The 25,598-nt window shown below is 45.0% G+C and overlaps 1 pseudogene; it reads left to right on the top strand.

Moving 5' to 3' along the window:
• The first annotated feature begins 1,111 nt into the window (after window positions 1-1,111).
• On the top strand, window positions 1,112-2,776 carry LOC140350841 (uncharacterized; annotated as a pseudogene).
• The last annotated feature ends 22,822 nt before the right edge of the window (window positions 2,777-25,598 follow it).

Here is a 25,598-nt window from a genome sequence, read left to right as displayed (position 1 = left end):
AACAAGAAGAAAATGCTGCTGATAACCAGGCTAGCAATGCTATATCGGCGTTAGCCCCTGCGTGCCCAGACGCAGTGCAGCATCACCAGAGGTGCAGCGGCGACTTCTCTTGCTCCATGAGACAGCGGAGACAATTTGTTTACTCACCATGTCTTAGAGGAAAGCGGCTGCAGTGATGCAGTCGCTACATCGGACTGTTGTGGTAAAGAAGGAGCTGAGTCGAAAGGCAAAGCTCTCGATTTACCGGTCGCTCTACGTTCTGACCTCACCTATGGTCATGAGCTTTGGGTAGTGACCGAAAGGACAAGATCGCGGATACAAGCGGTCGAAATGAGTTTCCTCCTCCGGGTGGCTGGGTGCTCCCTTAGAGATAGGATGAGGACCTCAGTCACATGGGAGGAGCTCGGAGTAGAGCCACTGCTCCTCCACGTCGAGAGGAGCCAGCTGAGGTGGCTCCTCCTGGGCGCCTTCCTGGGAGGTGTTTCGGGCATGTCCCACCGGGAAGAGGCCCAGTGGAAGACTCAGGACACGCTGGAGGGACCATGTCTCTCTGTGGCCTGGAAACGCCTCGGAATCCCCCCGGAGGAGTTGGAGGAAGTGTCTGGGGAGCGGGAAGTATACCCGGCCCCGGATAAGCGGAAGAAGATGGATGGATGAAATCAAACACAAAAACAACAAAACTAAGCTGTAATAATAAGGACGCTAAGAATGCTTTTGATCGTTAGCTGGCCTAATTTATGTAGTGCTAACCAATATTAAAATAGATTATTTGATACAAAATATTGGAGCGCTTTACGATGGTCCAATATCAGGAATCAAAATTAACTGTCACTTAACAGACTCACTGACTTTGTAGAGAGGGGTGAGTCAGGCTTGTGCGCTTATCTTTTTCCTGTAGCATTTGAGAATCCTTGTCCGACAGCGTTGGTTTGTTCTGTGAATTGTTAATATTTTTTTGCCTTATGGCCCGTTCAGACCGCAAACGCCTATCCGCGCATATTGGCGAAGTTGGACACAAGTACGTATGAAGAAAAACGCAAATACGCCGCGTTCTCGACGCAGCGGAGCAGAGCCGAAATATAATAAGCAGACGCGCGTTCGGCGCGTGCGCATGCGCAGTGGAGGTGTTGTGTTTGGCGGCTTCTCTCTGTTGGCGGATATAGAGACAGAAGTGTTCACGTATTTGGTTCTGAAAACCCTCATACGGAGGCGCCGGGCTCGGCGGCGACGTGCCTGGGAACACCAGATACTGCAGAGGCGATCGGAGTTTGGTGAATTCCACCATTTGCTGCAGGAGCTGCGTCTCGACGATCAACGCTTTCAGTGCTACTTTCGTCTGTCCCGTCCCCAGTTAAACGACCTGTTGTCCCGCATTGGTGCGAGGATAACATACCAGGACACCAACTATAGGCGCTCGATCCCAGCTGCTGAGCGCCTGTCCATCTGTCTTCAGTCAGTATTCATGTAATAACAGAGTGTATTCATACATAGCTAATAAAAGTAACCAGGGTAAATAGTGGACGGATTTTCAACTATATTAAAACGCAGCTCGACGCTCATACAACAGCAAGTGTATTTTTATTTAAATGTCTTTATATTGCCTGTTCTAGTGCACCATTTTAGAATCGATTGTGGTATATTTGATAAAAGTACAAGTAAATTATATTTAGGCTATGTATAGTTATTTGTTTGTTTGGTTTTTATTCAGTTTTCTTGCCACTGGAGACTCCTACAGGACAATTGCCAGCAGCTTCAGGGTTGGTGTGTCCACAGTCTCCTCCATCGTCCCCGATGTAGCAGCTGTCATCTGGGACTGTCTCGTGGCAGACTTTATGGCTGTCCCCACACAGAGGACTGGAGGTCCATTGCAGCAGAGTTCCAGAGCGGTGGAACTACCCTCTCTGCTGTGGAGCTGTGGATGGGAAATATGTCCGGATGAAGGCCCCTCCCAACTCAGGATCCAGCTTCTTCAGCTACAAGGGGGATCACTCGCTGGTTCTCCTGGCCGTGGTCGATGCCCGGTATTGTTTCCGGGTAATCGATGTGGGGGGATACGGGAGGACGAGTGACGGGGGGATCTTGTCCAACTCAGCCTTTGGTCAGGCCCTGCGTGAAGGCACTCTCCAGCTGCCCCCTGACCAGAACCTGCCCGGGGCTGAAGGCAGAGGCCCACAGCCGCATGTTTTTGTGGCAGATGAAGCCTTCCCGCTGCAAAGACATCTGATGAGACCCTTCCCTGGACGTGGGCGCCTCCCCATAGAAAACCGGGTCTTCAACTACCGCCTCTCTCGGGCAAAAATTGTTATTTTTTAAAACCAAAGGATTTCACACACCTGTGGGTGCAGCAGAAGGCCCAGCAGCTGAAGGCCCAGCAGCTGAAGGGCCAGCAGCTGAAGGGCCAGCAGCTGAAGGGCCAGCAGCTGAAGGGCCAGCAGCTGAAGGGCCAGCAGCAGAAGGCCCAGAAGGCCCAGCATCCCCAGCAGCAGAAGGGCGGCAATTCAATTCCTGATCTTCTAAAAGAACATTGCACAGCAGTTATATTTCAGCCAATTACATTTATTGCTTTATTAAATATCATATTTAATGAGGCACATGTATTTTATATGGAGCCAATATTTTTTTTCAAGTTTCATACAACAAACCTGATTCGGAGAGCCCTTCTGCTGCGTCTTCAGGCTCTCTGGGGTCCTCTGCCTCCTCGACCCTTCCCTCCATGTTTCTGCTTGACTCACAGGGAGTGATGAAAGGGTCGAGGAAGGACATGACCCCAGAGTAGGGCCACTTTGCTGCTGACCCACTCCTCTTTTCCCTCTCCTTTTTCCTCTCCTTCATGTACGTGTCCCTCAAGCTCTTCCACCGCTTTCTGCAGAATTCCTCTGAATAAACACTTTTACTTGTCAAACACACTCGAAAGAAATAGTATTATTAATAATAAAACTGAGTTGATAGTTGATGGATCCACAAATTATTTGGATCCATCAACTATCAACACATTTTTTGATCGTTTAAAAGCTGTAAAAACTTACCAGACAGTCCCGTCTCCTCGCTCACTTTTCTCCAGGCTTGGTCCTTCTTTCTCCTGTTCCTGTTCTCCATCGTTCCCACGTCATACAACTCCTTCAGCCCGCACACTGCCACTATCAGCGTTTCGTCCGCCATGTCTGTCATTTATCCGGGACAAACGTGATTTTGCCCGGGCAAAATGTGTACGTACGTCACCGGAGCGTCATCTCTGATTGGCTGCTGCACCGCCGCGCCGCAGAAAAGCTCAAAATTCTGAACTTATTTGCGGTGAACCGTTTTGAGGCATTGAAGCTTATTCGCCCGTCAAAGCGTCTCGAGCGGAAAACGCAAAAGCGCACCCGCCGCGCTCCTCGGCGAATCGCGCCGCAAATAAGCGGATGCCGCGCCGCAAAAACGCAGGAGGTGCTCGACGCGCGTTTACATAGACTTTGAATGTAAACTGGACGCTTTTGACGCACCGGTCTGAACGGGCCATTAGTGTCTTTTTGGCTAAGGCGACAGCAATTATCCTGCCCCTCAAAACTGCCGTAGCTGCATCCCAGAGATTGGGAGGAGAAACTTCAGTTGTAATTTTCCTCTACATTTGTCCCAATGTCCTTTGTCATAATTTGTATTAATTGAGGGTCATTGAGTAGACGAGCATTAAATCTCCAACGTCTGTTTGTTTTTGTTTCTCTTCCAGGTGTAGCAAATAAGACTCATTTTCCTCCTCACAAGGTGATGCCAGTATGTAAAGTATATTCTCTGGGACTAGCTATTACATTGTGAACAACACATGTAGGATAGAAAGCAGTTCATGTTCATATTTATGTGGAAGGGAATCATCTGAAGCTTGTTCAGCAACACTATCCCAGTCTGCTCATCTCCTGTCTGCTGGTATCTTTCCACTCTACCTGTTGGCCACGCCTCCTCATGAGACCATCTCCCTACACCTGTCTCTGCTCCACTCCACCTGTTAGCCACGCCTCCTCATCAGGCCACACCCTACACCTGTCTCTGCTCTGCTCTACTTGTTGGCCACGCCTCCTCATCAACCAAGGCAGGGCAAGTTTATTTGTAGAGCACATTTCATACACAAGGCAATTCAAAGTGCTTCACAACAGGAAAAATGCATTAAAATCACAAAGAAATAACAGACCACATACATAGCATTCCAGACACTCTTTCCCATATTTATTTGACGTTGCAGCATGACAGGTGTCTCCGGGATGGACACATCACTTTTAGATTGATTCTTTCCCATATCAGCACGCTATCTGCAAACTGCACACGTCTGTGCTGAGCGTATGTTTCTTTGACCACAACGCTCTGGGCGACGCCTCCACCTTATGTGTGGCGCTTTGTATCTTTAACGATGGACCCAGTCTCGTCTGCCCCGCCCTAGATTTAGCTTTCACTAAACTAATTGTCCCAGACAAAACTCAACCAAAGCTTTTAGTGTTAAAACTGGCTATTGGTCAGTGGGTCAGTGCCAGCTTCTACAGGGTATTTACAATAGGCTTAGTGCTGACTGACCATCTGACCAGTGTGTGTTCTGACCCTCTCCCCAGGCACCTGCTCTGCTGCTGCGCTTGGACACGGCACAATGGGCTATTGTGTCCAGCAGAAGTATTTACATGTTCAATTGTAATTGTTTAAATAGTAATACATTTAAAGGTGCTCGTTTTAGGATAAAATTTAAAGGTGTAGGGTACTACCTCAAAATAGCCCCAGACTGAGTGCAAAGAAAAATCCTTTCAGTCATATGCACAGCTAAACAAAACTGTTTTTAGCTTAGATTTGAACAGAGTAGAACCTGTCTCACATCTTCAGGAAGAATGTTCCAGAATTTAGCTGCATAAAACTGAAACGCAGATTCCCCATGTTTAGTCCTGACTCTGGGCCGTGGGTCTGGGACCTGGGCCTTCAGTGAGGTCATACACAGTCCCACCCGAATTAATCCACCTCTTATTACCATCATTATGATGCCATGGCTCTAGACACTACATTTAGACAGAAATGCAGTTTAATCGGGCGTTGCGTCACCTTGTCCTTGCCTATGTCTGTGCGTTCGCTGCTCGTTCTCTGCGCCAATTTCCACTCGTTTTCTCGGTGCGTTGTCAATGCGCTGTCTGCGCCAATGTCCGCGCGTTGCGTTCTCCGCGCCGGTGTCTGCTCGTTCTCCGCGCCGATGTCTGCTCGTTCTCCGCGCCGATGTCTGCTGGTTCTTCGCACCGATGTCTGCTCGTTCTCCGCGCCGATGTCCGTGCGCTCTCCGCATTGTTCTTCGCTCGTTCTCCGCGTGTCGTCAATGCGTTCTCTACGCCGACGTCTGCTTGTTCTCCACGCCGATGTCTACTCGTTCCCCACGCTGATGTCTGCTCGTTCGCCGCACCGATACCTGCTAGTTCTTCGTGCCAATGTCTGCTCGTTCTCCGCGCCAATGTCCGCATGCTCTCTGCGCTGTTCTACGCTCGTTCTCCGCGCCAATGTCTGCGCTGATGTCCGCGCGGAACGATGTCCAAACTTTGAAAGTGGGGAACAAATATGCCTGTAACAGGCTTTGCAGCGTCGGACAACCTCTCCTTACAATGTCTAACTTCTCTTGAAAAGTTTGTCTTGAGAAAGGCGTTATAATTATATCCTATTATCCTATCCTATTAGACCAAATCGATTTCTTCTGCGATTCTGCATAGCCCCGCCCATAGGACCTGCCTCTCAATATTGAGAGGCAGGTCCTATGGGACGTGCACGTGATGCACCTGCTGCACCTGCTGCTGCTCCTGTGTAACAGCAGCAGACGTACAAGAGCAACTCTGAAGCTGATTGGTTGACACATTTTCATTTCCATTCACTTTAAGCTACAAGCACCAGCTCTGTTGAGTCTGAAGGTCAGATGAAGGTCAGAGGTCAGATGAAGGTCAGAGGGCAAATGAAGGTCAGAGGCAGATGAAGGTCAGAGGTCAGATGAAGGTCAGAGGGCAAATGAAGGTCAGAGGCAGATGAAGGTCAGAGGTCAGATGAAGGGCAGATGAAGGTCAGAGGGCAGATGAAGGTCATAGGGCAGATTTTAGACCCCTGGCAACACATGATGGCTGAATATGATTGGACATAAAGACCAGCCTCCAAATCTGAACCTGGGGCAGAAGCAACAAGAGGAAAACCATGAAATGAAGAGTAAAACTCTTACTCTGGGGAATAATTAAATATATATTTGTAAGAAAATACATATTTTTTTTAATTATATTCTGATTATGTTTAGGCCAGCAGAGAAGGCCTTGCTGGTCCTGACGGCCCACCACTGGCAGAGGCAATGTTTTTTAGATGGTAAAAAGCTGCTGATGTTATTGATTTGACGTGGCTATTAAAGTTCAAGTCTGAGTCCATTATTACCCCCAGATTTCTAACTTGGTTTGTAGGTTTTAGAGCGAGACTCTGGAGGAGACGCTCACACTTTCTCTTTGTTTCTGTGACAAAGACGATGATTTCAGTCTTGTCTGAGTTCAGCTGGAGAAAGTTGTTTGGCCTCCACACACTGATCTGTTGGATGCAGTGACAGAGTGAATCTACTGGTCCATATTCACCTGCCGATAGTGAAACATAGATCTGAGTGTCGTCTGCATAATTGTGATAGGACACAATCTTGCTGCGTAACAAATTACCTAACGGTATCAAGTAGAGGTTGAACAAGTTTGAATATGGAATCTAGTAATTGAAAGACTTTCCAGAAAAAGAAACATTTGCTTACATTTAACAAGTCTTATTTCTCCACTGGGGTTAGGTCTTTGGAACCATTTGGTGTCCTCTGTTTAATGAACCCCTTTACCCCTTTAGGTCAACACCTCGATGATCAAGAACACAGGGGGCTGTTGTGTGATGGTTCACATCGACCTCACTCTTGCATCTGCAGCAGTCAATATGTGATCAGGTGGTGACTTCAAATGCTCATGGAACTCTTAAGATACAGTCAGGATCACAAGGAGAACATTCCGTATAATAGGTCTTGGACATTGGTTCAGAGCCAGCTTGTGACCGGATATTTTAAATCAGAGATATTTCCTTTTTCAAGGGTTGGGGCTCGACTGTCCAGTTTGCCAGTCTTGGCTTTCAAATTGTGCATTTCCACCAGCAGGGCCTCATCCATCATTGCAATACTTCCATAATCACTGTGTCTATCTTGCTCCTGGTTTCCTCAAGAGTGGGCCTGGCCCGGCGCTGGTGGAGGTGGGGGCTAACGCTGTGGCATAGCTAGCTATCTTGGGGGATACGTGTCTAGCCTGGTTCTTCAGTTTGACATGTTCTTGAAATAAGCATCCAAGATCATTATATGTCTGCTCCCAAGCAGAAATATTAAATCTCCCCATGTGAACTCATAATACATATGTCAGACCTGACTAAGCTAAGCGACCGTCATCCGGGAACTCAACATGATATTTTTCAATTTGCACTATTTCAGAGCACAACTACCTATCTAATATTTTATATTCATGGCAGGCTTAAAACTTTTGGTGGAATGTGGCTGGTTTAGTCCAAAGCCTCCTGTTTCCAGAGCCCAGCCTCTCCCTCAGTGGTCCCACAGCTCAGATCAAATCCAGCTGTCAATCATGTGCGGTGATCCGCACCGTGATACTCTGTTATGACCACATATTCTCATATCCTGAGAGGAAATTAAAATCAGTCTGATGTGTGAGGATGATCATATCTTTAGTCTGACAGTTCAATGTTCAGACCATTTCTTGTCTGTGCACACAGGCCGCTGCTTTGGAAGGAACATTTTTAAGGAACCATTCAGAAAAAAAACAAAGACGGGTATAGTTTCAGATGTTAGTTTGATGAAAAAGCCTGTATGTGGCAATTCTAATCTAACTTATTTATAATAACGATAATATTTATTAAAAAACAAACTGAAGATTCCTGGCTAAGTCAGAATGTTAGAGTGAATTTTCTATTCAATTCAATCAAATTGTCACGCCCAAAATCACAACAGCAGTTGCCTCGAGGGGCAGCAGTGAAAAACAGATTAAACGATGTTCTTAGGGACTTGGCAATGTCCCAGCATCCCGTGTCCTTAGACAAATGTTCCAGGCTTCCCTGTCCTTAGACCCTCCTTCTCGGCCAGGAAAAACAACAAAACCTCTTTGGGAAAAAGTAGAAACCTGGAGGAGTTCCACATGAAGGAGAGATCTGACTCTCACAGACAGACAGGAGGATGCAAGAGAGACAGTGGATCTGGACCCACTCAGGAGGAGAACCAGTTCTTCAGGAGGAGAACCAGTTCTTCAGGAGGAGAACCAGTTCCTTGAGGCAGATGAAGAACCGTTCTTATGGAGAAGATCATCTGTGTCCACAGGTCATCGATATGCCTGTTCCAGTCCCGGCGGGGACTTGGGAGAAGAAGCAGAAAGGGCAATGAACAGGTTGTAAGTGAAATGATTATAAATACTAAATATTGTTTGATATGAAAAATAGTCATCAGCAGAGGATAGTACACAAGCTGCCATACTTCCCCCCTAGTTGCTCCTAGGGCAGCGGAGCTGAAACTGTAGCTTTATATTTCTGTTCCTAACTGGTCTGACCATAAGCCGTTTTAAGTCTGGACTTAAATGAAGAGACTGTGTCGCCTCTTTAACATGGACCGGAGCGGATTCCATAACAGAGGAGCTCTACCTCCTACTGTGCTTTTAGAGACTCTTGGCACCACCAGAAGGCCAGCATTCTGAGAGTGAAGAGCTCTGTTTGGATGATATGGTTCTACAGCATCTTTGAGGTCGGATGGGGCCATGTCATTTATGGCTTTGCAAGTCAGGAGGAGGATTTCTCCATTGATGAGATACACTGGGTCTCAGCGTTGCCGGGACTTATTGTCATATTAAAAATCAAACCAACCCGGGGCCCTATGTAAAAAGAGCCCCCCCTAGTGCTATTTCTGTAGTCACATTATCACACAGATGGAAAAACAAAATGCGAGTCAGGCCCAATCTGAGAAATTTGATTAATATTCCCTGTGAAAAGATAAAGCCCAGTCTCACTGAAACTAGTCTGAAACTTGCTGTGCTAAATGTCAGATCCTTATGTAACAAATCTCTCTTAATTAATAATTTTATTTCATCTTATAATCTTGATTTTATGTTTTTAACTGAAACATGGCTTGACAAAAACACAGGAAATGTAGTTCTGATAGAATCTTTAAGTTTGAATCTGAAACACGAGAAAACAAAAAAGGGGGCGGAGTCTGTGCTGTCTTTAGAGATAGCACAGACAGAAATAATGACCCGCAGGTTGTTCTTTTGGGGTGTTTTCATCATTTGAGTATGTATCCTTTAAAATGGAGCTAAAACAGTCTCATTCTCTTCATTGTTTTATACAAGCCTCTCCAGCACTGCCAACGTTTTATTGATGATTTTACTGAGATGTTTCAGTCGTATGCACAGACTTTGATGGTTTGGTCATTACAGGTGATTTCAATGTGCATGTTGATAATATTTGTGACAGAAACGTTAAAGAGTCTGATCATTTCTGTGTCCGCCCTGTGCGTTCTTCACGCCGGTTTCCATGTGTTTTCCAGCAGATGTCCGCTCGTTCTCTGCGCCGTTCTCCGCTCGTTGTCAACGCGTTTTCAACGCGTCGATGTCCAAACTTTGAAAGTGGGGAACAAATATGCCTGTAACAAGCTTTGCAGCGTCGGCGTCGGACGACCTCTCCTTACAATGTCTAGCTTTTCTTGAAAAGTTCGTCTTGAGAAAGGCGTTATAATTATATCCTCAACCAAATCAATATATTTTCCTCCTTCCACATTGTGGGTTGATAAAAAAGCTTAGTAGTTCACGGATTAATGTGTCTGTCAAATTCAGTTTCCTCCATCTGAGTTTCTGAGGTTCTGCATAGCCCCACCCATAGGACCTGCCTCTCAATATTGGTGATCCAATCAAAAGACGTGCACCTGCTGCACCTGCTGCTGCTCCTGTGTAACAGCAGCAGACGTACAAGAGCAACTCTGAAGCTGATTGGTTGACACATAATTTTTGTTTCCATTCACTTTAAGCTACAAGCACCAGCTCTGTTGAGTCTGAAGGTCACAGGTCAGATGAAGGTCAGAGGGCAGATGAAGGTCAGAGGGCAGATGAAGGTCAGAGGGCAGATGAAGGTCAGAGGGCAGATTTTAGACCCCTGGCAACACATGATGGCTGAATATGATTGGACATAAAGACCAGCCTCCAAATCTGAACCTAGGGCAGAAGCAACAAGAGGAAAGCCATGAAATGAAGAGTAAAACTCTTACTCTGGGGAATAATTAAATATATATTTGTGGGAAAATATGTATTTTTTTTTTATAATATTCTGATTATGTTTAGGCCAGCAGAGAAGGCCTTACTTACCCTGACGGCCCACCACTGCAGAGAAGTTGAACATGTACAACCTCATTTTATGTAGAACTAGGGAAAGATATTTTTCTGAAATAATTGGAAGCTGCAGTAACAACGGGCGTGTCCTGTTGCCACAGTAACAGATGAACAAACCCTCCAGCTCAGCTGCCGTTAGAACTCATTTCCACATCCAAGTGTAATGAGTTTGCATTATTCTTTAATGACAAAGTTCAGGGCATTAAAAATGCTATAAATCCCACAATGCAAAAAATTACCCTAAAACCACCAAGACACTTAGAGCTAACTCACTTTGCACCAGTAACTGACAAAACTGTCCATGAGATAATCACCAGTCTGAGTTCATCTACATGCTGCCTTGATGTGTTACACACCAGATTTCTAAAGTCTGTGCTGAACAGTTTGATAGCACCATCACTCACATAGTTAACATGTCGCTTCAATCTGGAACATTCCCAATGTCTTTGAAAACTGTGGTCATAAAGCCTCTCCTAAAGAAGAGCAGGGGTCAGGGGGAGTGGTGATAAAGCCTCTACTAAAGAAGAGCAGGGGTCAGGGGGAGTGGTCATAAAGCCTCTCCTAAAGAAGAGCAGTCTTGATGCTGCAGTCCTGAGTCATGACCGGTCCATCGCTAATCTGACATTTTGGGGCAAAGTCCTTAAAAAGGTTGTTTACAACAGTCACAGATTTCATCTTAATAAACAACTCATTTGATGTTTTTCAGTCAGGTTTTAGACCTCATCACACTGAGACTGCTCTTGTCAAGGTGACAAATGACACCCGTCTGAACACTGACACGGGCAAAGCCTCAGTCTTAATTCTGTTAGATCTGAGTGCTGCTTTTGACACTGTCGATCATGGGATCCTCTTACAGAGACTAGAGGACTGGGTGGGCATCACTGGCACTGCCCTAAACTGGTTAAAGTCCTATCTGGAAGACAGGAAGTACTTTGATGAAATTGGTGACTGTGTCTTTGGCCCCCCCTGACCCGTGGGGTGCCCCAAGGGTCAATTCTGGGACCCTATCTGCTCAACCTCTACATGCTGCCATTAGGACATATTTTTGCTGCTTATCAATGACTTATCACAATGATGCAAACGAGTCAGATCTATGTTTCACTATCGGCAGGTGACTATGGACCAGTAGATTCACTCTGTCACTGCATCCAACAGATCAGTTTGTGGATGCAAAACAACTTTCTCCAGCTGAACTCAGACAAGACTGAAATCATCATTTTTGTCCCACAGAAACAAAGAGAAAGTGTTAGCGTCACCTCCAGAGTCTCGCTCTAAAACCTACAAACCAAGTTATAAATCTGGGGGTAATAATGAACTCAGACTTGAACTTTAACAGCCACATCAAATCAATAACATCAGCAGCTTTTTACCATCTAAAAAACATTGCCAAAATCAAAAATATAGTGTCCAAACCAGACTTGGAGAGACTTATCCATGTGTTTGTCTCCAGTAGATTAGACTGCAACGGCCTCCTGCTGGTGCCAGAGTCAGGACTAAACATGGACCGGCCTCCTGCTGGTGCCAGAGTCAGGACTAAACATGGAGCGGCCTCCTGCTGGTGCCAGAGTCAGGACTAAACATGGACCGGCCTCCTGCTGGTGCCAGAGTCAGGACTAAACATGGAGCGGCCTCCTGCTGGTGCCAGAGTCAGGACTAAACATGGAGCGGCCTCCTGCTGGTGCCAGAGTCAGGACTAAACATGGACCGGCCTCCTGCTGGTGCCAGAGTCAGGACTAAACATGGAGCGGCCTCCTGCTGGTGCCAGAGTCAGGACTAAACATGGACCGGCCTCCTGCTGGTGCCAGAGTCAGGACTAAACATGGACCGGCCTCAAATAAACAGCCCAGGTGATGCCCCTTTTGCTCAAAGACTCGACTTAGGATGGGTCGTAGTAGGTGACGTCTTGCTGGAATACATAGACCCTCACAAGTGAACAGTTACAAGACTTTCATATTGGAGAATGGTCCTGCAAGTCATCTTCAGCCATGTAACAGTCAGCTGACTGTTAAAGAGACTTTCACAAAAACTCCTGAGTACTGTTACAATCATACAAACTCTCTTGTGTCAGGAAGTAATGTGGACCGCCACGACCCTGGCGGCCTCGACCCCGGCGGCCTCGACCCCGGCGGCCACGACCCCGGCGGCCACGACCCCGACGGCCACGACCCCGACGGCCACGACCCCGACGGCCACGACCAGTACCACTCTGGACGACGGTGCCAGCAACAACGGCATCACCACAGTTTAACGGGTGATTAGGATGCACCTCTTCTGGACAACAGGAAAGCAGAGAGGTAGAAATGGAAAGACTCTCTTCAAACCCTGCAAGGACTCCAATGGCTATTTAAATGTGGGATAGTTATAATCCCAGGCGAGGAGTGTTGTGTTTACTGTGTTTGGTAATCTCAGGTTTATTTGTTGGTAAAAAATGCGGCATCTAGTGGTAGTTATAATTTACACCTTTTAGAATCGGTAGAAGAAGAGCTCTGTACAGGAAGTAGTTGTTTCGAACCATGTGTCTTTCCAAATGGCTGCTCCTTATTCCTGGCTTCTCTTTTTGGACTTAGTTTAAGCATTGTCTGTAAGTATTTATTCGTTAATGTTTTAGCTGTTTATTATTTGGAGCACTGTATGTTGATGTTGATGCTTTATTGCAGTTTCACAAAATATAAGGACTAACAGTAAAAATCACAAAAGGCATCTGGTGTCTGGAGTTTCTGAGTCCCTTGTTTAGCTGTATGGATAACTAGCTCGGCTGCTAGTGAGGCCTAAAACAGTCTAAATTTCTAACTCTTGGTTTATGTGAACGCAGTTCTCCGTTGTGCCGTGAGGAGGCGCACTTTGGCCTAATGACCTCTGACCTTCTTCTGAGCTGCAACATCAAGAGCAGACATCAGAGAATTCATGGTCAAGTTGACAAATTGATCACTTATACTGGGACTAAAACTGTTCTCAGCAGGATCACATGACAGGATCATATGACAGGATCACATGACAGGATCACATGACAGGATCACATGACAGGATCATATGACATGTCACTGAATATTGACTATTATTTCCATGAACTTTGAGATTGTTTTTTTTTGTATTCTCCTTTTCATTCATTTTGACCAGTTGCCACAGGTCTCACCTCTCCAGTCACTTCATTGGTTGAATGTCTTGCTTGTGTAACCAGTAAAGTGACAGTATACTTGTAAATAAAATGGTGCTCTATTGTACTCAAATGCAGTGTTTACCATGTCGTTCTGTTCATAATGTTTATTTGAGCAGTTTGTAGAATAGGCAGAGTCAAAAATGTTTTTCTGACCAATAGAAGTTCAAATACTTTTAAACGTTTACCTCCTAATTTCACGTTCACACATACTGTTGATTACTGACAAAATCATACGTGACCTATATTATTACAGTAATAATAATAATGTAGTAAAACAGTAAACCTTGAGCTCATCATCTCTGCTTAAACAATCTCACTGTTGACATTTTAAACAGATTACCCTTTGACCTCTACAATTCTAGCCTTCCATTTCGACCCCTGCCATGTCTGCTCAACTTGTCTCCTTCCCCCTCCTGCTCTCAAAAACAAGCTCTCCCAATTAACACGGTGCTAACGAGGCCATTACCAACCTGTCATCCCCTCCCCCCCACCGGCCCCTGCGTTTAAAGCCGATCCCATCTCGTCACGCTAAACGACACTTGCTCATCTGCATATTAATACGCCGGTACAGCGGGGCATAAAAATATTAGCGCGTTATAAAAATCAAACAGAGTTAGTGTCCCACAGAGGAGGTTTATGGTGGTGCTTGGAGTTGACAGGTGCAAAGTCAATGTTTCCTCAGCCCCAGTAACGAGGCAGCCAGGGTTACTCAAGAGTTATTTAAAGTCCACACAAATATACAAGATACTACAGTAAGAGTGGTTAAGATGTGATTTAGGTGGGATTTCTCTTAAAGTTCCATTACCTGATGTATCTATTTTGAAAACATGGCAGAGGAAGGGAGCTACATCTGAAGTAAAATATTAACAGTGATCACAAAAGTGTGATCATAAACCTAAAGTAAACTGACTTTTGGGGCCAGGTTAAAACTGCTTTAGAATGGGAAATAAGTTATTTCCTTATTGATGCTGTGTCTGAGAACAAAGAAGCTGCCATCAACTGCAGGGTTTGTTGTCAAAAAAATCAAGGAAAAACATCTTTGTACACCATGCACTGGTAACATCGGCGACCATTCGTTTCTTCTTCTGAAGAATCAAGGAGGATTGCAGAAGCCATCAGAGGGAATCGTTGCAGTTTGTACAGAAGCAGAGCGTTGTTTCCAACGGATCTTGAAAGTAACATCAGGCAAACTTCCACAAGGACACGGGCTTTCTGCTTTCAAAGACAAGACTTTGTTTCCAGGGCTGCACAGTCACATGTTTGACACTGTTGAAGACAACCATGTGCATCTTCTGGTGAAAATGGCAACTTCAGTACTGCACCATTCGGCTCCATTTGGCTGAGAGAGAAACGAAGAATGGACAAAACAAATAGTCAGACATAAACTAGAATGACTGCAGAAAGTTTGGAAAAAGATGGACTGAAAAGTATTCAAAGTATGTACATTTTGGGATTTTTTTTAACAATGGAAAACGATTGTGAAAAAAAATGTGTAAGCTGCTTGTAAATTACTGAAAAGATTGGGAAAAATACTTGTAAAAACACAAAACTTTGGAAAACTTTTGAAATTTGTTTTATTTTGGAGTCTCTAAAACATAATTTGAAAGTAATTTATGTTGGAAATTTACCAAAAAGTTGAATGTTTGAAAGTGGTTTTATATGGGAAATGATGACAAATAACTCAAGAATAACACTATTTGTGTGTTCTTGGGGAAAAAAAAGTGTAAATGCATATTTTTTATAAAAACAAAAAGCATTGATTATTATTTTAACAGTGCAAGTAAATCAGATATTAGTCTGAACAATCAATGCAATGAACAAATACAAACTTATTATTACATGGAACGATATAACCACATATATATATATATATATATATATATATATATATATATATATATATATATATATATATTACGTACGTTGTAATACATATAGTAATAAACATCAAGATTAAAAGAGGAATTAAAAAAAACTAGTGAAAAGCTTCTTAATCTACAGTATTAATAATACACATTAGTGTCTTTTATACATTGTACACCATGTGCAGACCAGATGTGATTTTACCAGCTGATACCCACAGCTATTACAAATAATTATAAAACATTAGATCATTAAATTACATTCTTTCCCAGATGACATTCATTTTGTGAAATTGAAAAAGACAAACAACGTTCCCAGGGACCGTGCGGTGAATATGTCACAGTAAAACGAATCAATCTTTACCACATGTTCCTATGCAACAGTTCAAACTGACTCAAATAACTTGACTTATATTTACCTCAATCACTGCTGATCTACGTTTGGCTTCTCATGGAAACCGTCCTCTAAAGACAGGCCTCCCTGCAAGAAGGTTGCATGTTCGAGTCCCGGTCCAGGCTGTGCCTCTCTATGAGGAGTTTGAATGTTCTCTCTGTGCCTGGGTGGTTTTCCTCTGGACTCTGGTTTCCCTGTTAGACACAACAAGCACAGCAGAAAAAATCCCCCATCAAAAGTCCTGGATCTGGAGCGCTGCAGTGGTGTGTGAGTGTTTCTTATCTTAATGACCCATGTGGACCCATTAGGTACCTGCAGAAATAATACAGAAAGCTTAAACATACATACTTGGCAAAGGGTGGTTATAAAAGAATAATTAAAACATGACTTACTTTAGTATTGTTTTCATGTAATTGTACAGACGACTGCTCTGACGATCAACACCAAACTTGATTGCAGTTTTCAGTCCACTTGACAGACAGTTCACCCTGGAGAGACTCAGACACAGAAAGCATAAAAGATGTTTTAGCAAACTTTATTGCAAAGTTTATTTGGCGCTCAGACCCCGGTGGAAGGTGTAGCGATTATGGGCACTCCATAATCTAATTGCATTAGATGCCTTCCCCCCGGAGCCTGGAGACTGGTGGTGGTAGATGTGGAGAGAAGGTAGAGGATGAGGGGGAAGGAAAGGAGGAGGAGGGTCGCAGCGGCCGAGCCATCTGCCTGAGCGCTGATTGGGAGCGGGGAGGAGTGACTTGAGAGCGTTGATTGAGGAGAGGAGCAGGTGTGGGGGGCGATGGCGCAGACGTCCCTGTCCTTACACCCTCCTTCTTGGCCGGGAAAAACTACAAAACCTCTTTGGGAAAAATTAGAATTTTTTAGCCTTAGATTGAAGTGGTCTGAATGAAAACTGAGATCAGAGAAAGCCAGGTCAGAAGATGGAGCGAGGGGTGAATTCCCCAATTCTTAGGAAACCGTAGAAGGCTAACAGAAAAGCACTGCGGAGGAGAAGCCTAACATAGGGTGTTAAGGGGGCAGAACGTAACGCTGTGAGGATTCGGTACAGGACGGGAAGGGTGATTGGGCAGCGCTTATCGGGTGAAGCGGGAGAATGTTTAGCGAAGCCTTTGAGAAGTAATTTGATGGACGGGTTGGAAAACAGGCTTTGGGCAGAAGGATTGTGTTTTTTTAAAATGGAAATTAATTCACCGCAATTCGTTTTCGGCTCCAGAGGTGGCCCCAAATGTGGCCCCAGATGTGGCATGCGGCCGCAATGGGGATGATTTTGCACAAGGCGGCAGAGAATGGGATTGGTAGTGAAGGGGGCCATTTTTCCGCGAACCAGCTCCCTTGGTAAAACCCTGCGAAGCCGGTGGAGGCGGCGGCGTCTGTGTGAAAACTCAGAGAGTCGGCGGACTGGATGATGTTGTTGCAGAAAAATTAAATGCCGTTCCAGTCGAGGAGGAGGCAGGACCAAAAAGCGAGGTCGGACCGACACCCTTCGTCTAATGAGACGGGGTCAAGAAGGGAAGGGACGGTTTTGGCTAGGTTGAGCAACCTGGAAATGAAGGAGCGCCCCTGTGGAATGATTCTCATGGCGAAGTTGAGGTGGCCTAATAAGGACAGGAGTTGACGCTTGGAAATTACTACTGCGGAGACTGAGGATTGCGCGATATTGTGAATATGGTTGATCTTATCTGCAGGGTAAAGACGCGACCTTTGCCTCAGAGTCCAGGCATATACCCAGAAACTCTATGAAAGTTGCTGGGCCAATTGTTTTTTCCTCGGAGAGCGGCACCCCTAAGTGAAGAAAAAGCTGTTTGAGGAGGGGCAGAGAGCCGCCGGGCAGGGCTGAGGGAGGGTCTATGAGGAGGAAATCGTCCAGAAGGTGAAGCACGGAAGGGAGGCCGACGTTATTTAGGAGAATCCAGCACAGAGCCTCGGAAATCATCGAGTTAAACAGGCAGGGGCTGCTCCTGCAACCGAAGGTGAGGCGCACCGCGAAATAAAACTTTTTTTCCCATTTGACGTCGAAGAGATGCCATTGGGAGGGATGAATGGGGACGATTTTGAAAGCGTCCGTAATGTCTGCTTTCGCAAGCCAGGCACCACGGCCTGCTTGAATGCCGTGATCGATGTGGCGTAATGAAGAGAAAATGGAGTAGGCGGGACGAGGCTATTTATGCTGGGAATGAGGCCCGAAATGCGGGGAAGAGTGATCAAGAATCAAGCACTTTTTTCCAGAATACTTACGAGTGGCATACCGAGCGGCTGGTGCGGAAAATAGAAAAAGGGGACGAGTTGAAAGGGCCTATCATGTAGCCTTTTTTAACCTCCCTAATTAATAGCTGAGACACGATGCTCGGCTCGTGCAGGGCCGGCTGAAGGTTGCGGGAAACATGCACAGCGGTGGGCAGGGAGGGGACCCCAACGGAAAAACCCTAGGAAAGGTCTGTGAACGAAAGTTTGGTCGGGGTGAAAATGCAGTTCGGCAGCTAGCTCGGGCACGGAAATGGGCGTGGACAGTTTGGGGTTAATTAATTTTTGAAACCACGAAAGCCCGCCTTTGATGAGCGGCGGGGGCACACTGATTTGGGGTGAGCGTCTTTGCATAGATTGCAGATGTGGAGAAAGTGGCAGTTAGGTTGGGAACACACGCCCTGGTTGAAATTATTGCAGATTGGGACATTATTGTATACCTCGATCTTTCTCCCTTGACGGTCTGTGTTCATCAGGGATGGGATGGCGGGACGATTTGGGGCGGCGGGGCGAATCGAGGTGGCGGAGAAGGTCAACAACGGGCATAGGGCGCGGGTATGACCGGCGGCACCGCAAGACAGACATTGCATGGCCTGGGTAATCATAATGACAATTTTGGCGTCCAATATGGACCAGTCGAGTCTTATGTTGGACGAGCGGAGGATGGTGGCGCATTTTGAAGCGAAAACTTTATGGTACTGGTAAAAAAGATTACGGCCGTTTTTAAGGTTAAGATCTCCGATCAGGGATAGCTAGGAATCGAGCTCGGCTCTACGTTCGGGGAAAACTGAGCAGTTGATATCTCTGTAGGCGCTGAATGCAACGAGAAATTCCCCTAGGGAGAGGTCTTTGGAAGGTGGCTGCCCACGAGTCCGAAGGTTCACTGGTCCGAAGGTTCACTAGTCCGAAGGTTCACTAGTCCGAAGGTTCACGGGTCCGAAATTTACCCGAAATTTTAAGGTTCACAAATCCGAAGGTTCAATGGTCCGAAGGTTCGCTAGTCTGAAGGTGTGAGTGCGCAGCAGGCTCTCCTCGCCTCCCTTTGCCCTACACACTGGCTTTTAAGACTTTTCTAGTGTTGATGCACTTTTAATGATGAAACTCACGTATTTTCCATAACCGACTTGTTTCTGTGCATAGCCTGAGCTCCTTATCGTATTATTAATGAATGAATTAACTCAAATAGCCCAGCCGTTTCAGGAGCCGTGGCACGAAATAGTATAGCAGTTTCGGCCGTGCGCCGCGGCTCTGTAGACACTCCTGTCTTGGCGATCTGAATTTCCTTTTTGACTACCAATCTTACGGTGGCTCCGATCACCGTAAGATTGGTAGTGCGTATTGCGTAATTGGTAGTGTGTAATGCGTATTTCTATACTTATGATCAAATGAAGGTATAGAACGGAGTATTCTGTTCACGCATTTTTCTTATGATCTCACTACCTCACTACCAATCCCATTCTCTGCCGCCTTGTGCAAAATCATCCCCATTGCGGCCGCATGCCACATCTGGGGCCACATTTGGGGCCACCTCTGGAGCCGAAAACGAATTGCGGTGAATTAATTTCCATTTTAAAAAAACACAATCCTTCTGCCCAAAGCCTGTTTTCCAACCCGTCCATCAAATTACTTCTCAAAGGCTTCGCTAAACATTCTCCCGCTTCACCCGATAAGCGCTGCCCAATCACCCTTCCCATCCTGTACCGAATCCTCACAGCGTTACGTTCTGCCCCCTTAACACCCTATGTTAGGCTTCTCCTCCGCAGTGCTTTTCTGTTAGCCTTCTACGGTTTCCTAAGAATTGGGGAATTCAAATGGGATGTAGTCAGTCTGTAAAATGCGCACAAAGCACGAAGACACGCACTGTTGACAGGTCCCACTTCCCCTTCTCTCTCTCCCCTCCATCCCCTCTCCTCGAGCACCAGTTTGCTAGCTTTTTCTTCTGGCATCAGGTCGCCAGATCCCAGACTTTTCTCCTCTGCTATTTGTGTACCAGGTTCCAGTCCCTCCCCCCTTCATTTCCTTCCACCCTCTCATTCATTTCTCTCCCCTCTCCTTGATCACCAGTTTGCTAGATATTTCATCCTCTGGCTCTGTGTTGCCAGGTTCCTGCGTTTTATCCTCTGACACTGCTTGCCAGGTGCCACCGTTCTATCCTCTGGCCCTGCGTTGCTAGGTTCTAGCGTTTTATCCTCTGGCTCGGCGTTGCAAGGCTCCAGCATTTCATCCCGTTAGCGCGTTTCGTCCTCTGACTCAAAGTTGCCAGCTTCTAGCTTCGGTTCCAGTCTTTACCAGGTTCCCACGTTTTCATCCTCGGGCACCGCGTTGCCATGTTACGGCATTTTATACCCTGGCTTTACGTCGCCAGATTCCTGTGTTTTATTCTCTGGTTTACGTTGCCAGGTTCTAGCGTTTTGTCCTCTGTCTCGACGTTGCCAGGTTGCCAAGCCCGGGTACCAAACTCTGGACCCAATGCTACAGAGTGGGTGGATAATGTCATTCAGATTTTGGAGGAGCATTACCGCACTGTGACGGAGGCAAGTCTCAAGGGTTTAGAGCAGCCATCACCAAATGGATCCGGACCGAGTGATGGTTCTGTCCGGACCCGTGACCGGGGGTAAATTCACGAGATAAAGTCATTTTCATGGAGCATTTTTTTTCTGTATGGCCGTGGCTATATTGACACGGCGCTGCTACTCCAATAAATACGACAATACGGCGCCCGGGGTCAGCTCCGCCGTGCGCCGCTCCCTCTGCTGCGCCAGTGAGTGACAAACGATAGAACTTCAGATCAACAAAGGGTCTACCGCCTTAATAAAACTGATGTTAATTCTACAGCGTGCGCAGAACATGATTTTATATATATATATATATATATATATATATATATATATATATATATATATATATATATATATATATATATATATATACATACATACATACATACATACATACACACACACACACACACACACACACACACACACACACACACACATTATATATATATATATATATATATATATATATATATATATATATATATATATATATATATATATATATATATATATATATATATATATATATATATATAAGAAGTGGAATACAGCTATCATTTTTTCACAACGGAGTCTGGAAGGTTAGTGTTAACAAATGACCAAAAAATGTCTCGCGTTCTTTCGGCCAAACCCGAAAAAACGCCATAGCAACCGCCTTGGTAACCAAATGCTATAAGAGCGGTTGCAAAATCAGTGTTGTCACACCGGGAAAGCGCTGTAGCCAGAGCCACATTGTTCCTCTCGGCCAGGTGCTAAACAGAGCTGCATTTTACGTTTTACACGACAGATTTTGCAATGCCACGGAGATGTGTAGCGATGCACTGCTCTCAAGCGGCAAGCGGGCTCTTTGAGTGGCCAAAAGAGAAGAGTAGAGCACGTATTTGGACACGATTTGTCCGGACCAAAAGACAGTTTTGGAATCCCAGCTCTGCCGTGGTTGTAAAGTCTGGTCCAATGCCATGTTACCGGCGTTTCACCGAGGACAGTTTTCAAAACCTCTCCCAGCATCGACTGGGACATGCAAAAAAGGAAGTTTTCATGATATTTTCACTGCAAGCGTTTATGCTTTTTGTAGCATGCTAGCGGCTACTGTAGCATGCTAGCGGGTACCGTCTGAACAAAGAAAAGCCTGACCGTACGTTTTTGTAATAATAAGGACACTTTTCTGTCAATTTGTATAAGACTATGCCTGTTTTTGTTGGTCCATCCCCTGGGGGACGAAAGTAGCACTGGCCTCCATGGTTCCTATGTGTCCCTGAGCCCGAAACAATTCCTGCAGTGCGTAGGCTACCGTGTCCGACCGCTCCCTGGGGCCCCAGGGTTGTGGCGGCCGTAGCAGGGGCGGCGGCGGAGCCCGCGGCCACTCCATATCACTCTCCGTAGGTAAGTGACTAAAGCAGCGTTTATGTTGTCCCACTTTGGTGTGGTGTGTGTGGGCCCGTTGGTCGTGCTTAGGTACTTAAACAATACCTTCATTTTAAGTTTTAATACCTTATTTTGAGTGCTATGGGCCGGTGGGGGCTAGCGGAAGTTAGCCAAATGCTAACGGATGTTCGACTTTTTTTGCGGGTTTTCTGCGGATTAATTGCTTATTCAATAGGTTTCAGTATCGCCTTTGCCCCGTGGGTCTTAAATGTGGTGTAAGTGTGGTGTGTGAGCATTTAGTGTGAAACTTTTAGAAATTAAAATTGCTTTTTTTGTGCCGTTGGTTGTGGCGTGCTCCCATAGTGCTAGCGGATGCTAAGCGCTCTAGTCACGAGGTGAAAGATACAAGGAAATAAACTAAAAACAGGGCCAAATGAAAAAAAGAAAAGAAAACTACAGTAGCGTGTTAAATCTCGGCGACGTTTTGGACGTGGAGGTCCTTCTTCAGGCCGATTATACACGCTAAAAAAACGGAAGGCTGGTAAGCTTTGTCAGTATGTCCTCTCGGTTTGAGCAGGGTGATTGAATGGTGAGTGTGGGCGGTTCTCTTTTAAACTCCCGAAGGTGGGGGCTATTATTAGCTGTTTTTTCTTTTTCCGAATTTCCAGGTTGGAAAGAGTTTAAGGGTTTTGTCTAGCTATAAATGTTTTTTATGCTTATGTGTTTTAGACAAACAGTTTTTTATGCTTATGGGTTTTAGACAAAAGGTGTCTAATTTAATTATGGTAAGTAAATACCTAAGTTATTATGGTAAATTAATTATGGTAGGAAAATGTCTAAGGTTGGGTGGCAGGGGATTTTGGGACCTAAGATTAGGCAAGAGCCATGGTGTCCTAAGGGTTAGGGAAATCTTTTTTTGTTTGATCCCCTTGGGTAAATTGTGTTAAATATTTTGATCCACTTTTTTTCTTTTTCTAGGCGTTGGTGGAGAGTCCAACTCTCATCCGTCTCTAACGATCTACCTGGACTGACCGAAACCCGTGCTTTGTAAAATGTTTCAAAATGGGCTTGGAACCATGTGGATTCTTCACTAGGTTGTGCCTATGTTGGGCTAAACGGGACAAAATGGAGAGCTTAGAGTGGCCCACATATTGGATCCCACAATCTAAGCAATATATGAGGTAGATGCAGTTGGTGGTCAGGGTGGTGAAATGTTGAAGGATGGGGAATACTGTTCCCTTATTCCTGCTCTTGACCCATCTCAACTGATTAACCTGTTACCACCCACCTGTCCACCGGCGAGCATTTTCTATATCTCAAATATTCTCTTACATCATCACTTTTACTTCCGTGGTCAATACCAGCAAGCCATACATCATTTTAAAGCTTATTTTCTCAACAAAACGAATATGTCATTGATTTACATTGAATAATATGCCCCAAGAAGCAATTGCCAATAGTTTATGAGAAAGTCTCAACTTTTACAAACTCATGTCCTGTTTGCTGTTTATGACGGACGAAACGGCTTTAATTCTGTTCATCCTTGTACTCAGTCTGTCGGTAAGGAACCATTGAAAAACAATATCCACTTGTATTTTTCCTGAAGTTATCCGATTTCGAGATATTGTCAAGTAAACAAACTTTTCTTTGTTTCTCGCCGGACGAGAATGCGCTTGTCCGGCGCATTTCTCCGTCCATAACAAATGACCTGTTTGACTTATACGATAGTGTTTGACATCGATCTCTTCCTTAGACTGTTTCCTACAGAATGAGACCATCCACCAATTTTTCTGTCACCGGGTTTGTTTGCTACAGCCTCCGGAAGAAAAAAATTCGGCGCTTCCGAAGCGCGCGTCCATCTTTGTTTTTAGCCCTTAGCTTCTGCTAACAGGCACGCAGGAGACTTTGAGTGACACATTATTGTAGCCAATGAGGAGACCTTTCTCCTGGTAGGCGGGACAAAGGGCTTATTGACACAGAATGTTCTGTATTCTCGTGCGTAAGGCTCCGGGAAGGCTGTAAAGAGCCAGATTTCTCGGCAGGATTTTGCGCATAACGTTTTCTGATTTTATTAGCCTTTTGGACGTGCATTTTGTTAGATATATGTATTATTGTACCAATACAAAAATAAAATAAAAATATGATATATATATATATATATATATTTTATTTTTTTTAACCTCTATATGGGAAATTCATGGGTAAACTCATAAATACACATTTTCACGTACATTGTTTTTAGCAGTTATAATATGTATTAGTGGCTTACAAAACATCAAAATGTATGTTTTATGATCATAGAGGAGCTAAAATTGTAATAAAACAGTTTGGCACAGTTGGCACATATTTGGATCACTTGTTCCGAATATACTTTTTGATACAAAAAGGTCAAAGCACCAAAATGCTTCTGTTCCTAGAGATCTGAAACTTTACACAGTTGTTGTCGATAAGATAAACAGCATGTACAGTGAACAGCATATGCACACAATGAAGTATGTCCTGCTCAGGACCATTACAAATGGACAATATTCAGGCGAGACTAAAAAAAGGATGTTTTGTTTATGTTTGGGCCTCTGTAGTGTAAGTTCTGAAGCCCTGACAGTGTGACATGTGCACATCTGCAGAAACTAGAAGGCCTAAGCTTTCTAATGATGCATCACACTCACATGTGGAACGTAAGATCCTCTTTTAATGAGCAATGACATGTGGGTCTGACCAGTGTGCACAGGTCTGACCAGTGTGCACAGGTCTGACCAGTGTGCACAGGTCTGACCAGTGTGCACAGGTCTGACCAGTGTGCACAGGTCTGACCAGTGTGCACAGGGGGAAATAGGTGGATGGAAACAAGTTAAAATACAGTGGTGATGTTAGCACACTGTTCTGCTCCTTCTGTTTTTGTTCAAACATTTTAACAAACAGTCAACAGCGAAGTCAGTTTAAGATTCCATTAACTTTTATGTACGTAGCCTAAATGCAAGGAGATTAACCACACTTCAAATTGAAGTCTAGACGCGCTGCTGCTTTAGCTCAGATGATGCGCGTGCACGTGCTCGGGAGCGCGACTTACAAAAGCGGAGCGACAACGAAAAGTACATTTATTCATTGTACTACATTTGACACCAAAACCTGTTATTTTGTTCTTATGACTCACTAGTTTGAAATGTGCAATAAGATTGTGTGTATGTCGGTGTAATCCCTCATTGGTCCAGGCGTGTTCCATAGTAGAAAAAGCTTCAGTTGTAGTCATCTGGACTCAGTTTGAAAAAATAGACGTTTCGACTCTCATCCAAGAGTCATTGTCAATAACAGAATTTAGATCGAGAACTCCGATATTAATACTGTTCTGTGGTAAGACCCGCCCATTGGGCGGAGCCTTCCTGAAGTAGAAAGAGTTGTTTGTTTCAACAGAAACTCCCCCCTTGTATCTACCGAGCCTATTCAGAATCTTAATGGGCTATTAGAATCCTCTTTGTCTTTGTGAGACCCTGGCTCACCCACCCTGAGTACCTGATTAGCATCTGAATGTCCTGGTCCTGGTCCTCTACCTTTCCAGGGGTTCAGTAACCCATTATAAATAACAGGAAGATTAAACCTTAG

This window comes from Eucyclogobius newberryi, unplaced genomic scaffold, assembly GCF_026437365.1.
Source record: "Eucyclogobius newberryi isolate DKJ021-1_F unplaced genomic scaffold, fEucNew1.0.hap1 SCAF_8, whole genome shotgun sequence".
Lineage (NCBI taxonomy): Eukaryota > Metazoa > Chordata > Actinopteri > Gobiiformes > Gobiidae > Eucyclogobius > Eucyclogobius newberryi.
Note: the sequence above shows the minus strand (reverse complement) of the source record. Positions and strands in the feature narration are given on the sequence as shown.